This window comes from Pygoscelis adeliae, unplaced genomic scaffold (assembly GCF_000699105.1).
Source record: "Pygoscelis adeliae isolate BGI_AS28 unplaced genomic scaffold, ASM69910v1 Scaffold325, whole genome shotgun sequence".
Taxonomy (NCBI): Eukaryota; Metazoa; Chordata; class Aves; order Sphenisciformes; family Spheniscidae; genus Pygoscelis; species Pygoscelis adeliae.
The window spans coordinates 515,224-515,874 of NW_008824769.1; positions in this window are offsets into that span (position 1 = coordinate 515,224).

Here is a 651-nt window from a genome sequence, read left to right on the forward strand (position 1 = left end):
CCGGAACGCAGCGTAAATCCAACTCTCCCCCCTCGGCAGGGCAGGCGCTGGTGGCGGGGCGCCTTCCCCGTGCTCCGCTGCCACCATTCCCTGCCATCCTGTGAAACGCATTAGGGCTCGTGCCACGCGCTGATGAGTATTCAAGACCTGGCCCTAATTGGGAACAATTAGCAGTTGTTTCAGCGAACGTACGTCTGTTTGCTGTGGCTCCCGGGGCCGAGCACTGTCTGACGGCTGACACGAGCATCCCCATCCGGAGCAGGGACCACAGCCAAGGGAGCTCCCTATGGATGACGCAGCTCTCCGTTAAAGATGCTCTTGGGAGGAGTCCGGCTTGTGCAAGTCTGAGCATCCCCGACCCCTCAACCAGCCCTGCTTGTCCCTCTCCAGCGTGGTGGCTGTCCCTGCTGCAGATGTGAGCCAGGTCCCTGCTGCAGATGTGAGCAGGTCCCTGCTCCATGGCTTGCTCAGGTCGGGCTGTGGAGAGCGGCCACAGAAACACTGCTGGAGCTGGACCCGGCTGATGCCACGCCGGACCCTTGGCAGCTCTCCTCCCTCCCGAGTCCCCGTTACGGCTCTGCCATGCGGGAGTTTAAGCCACACAAGATGCTGCTCTTAGTCAACCAGATGCTGAGGACCAGTCCCTTAGCT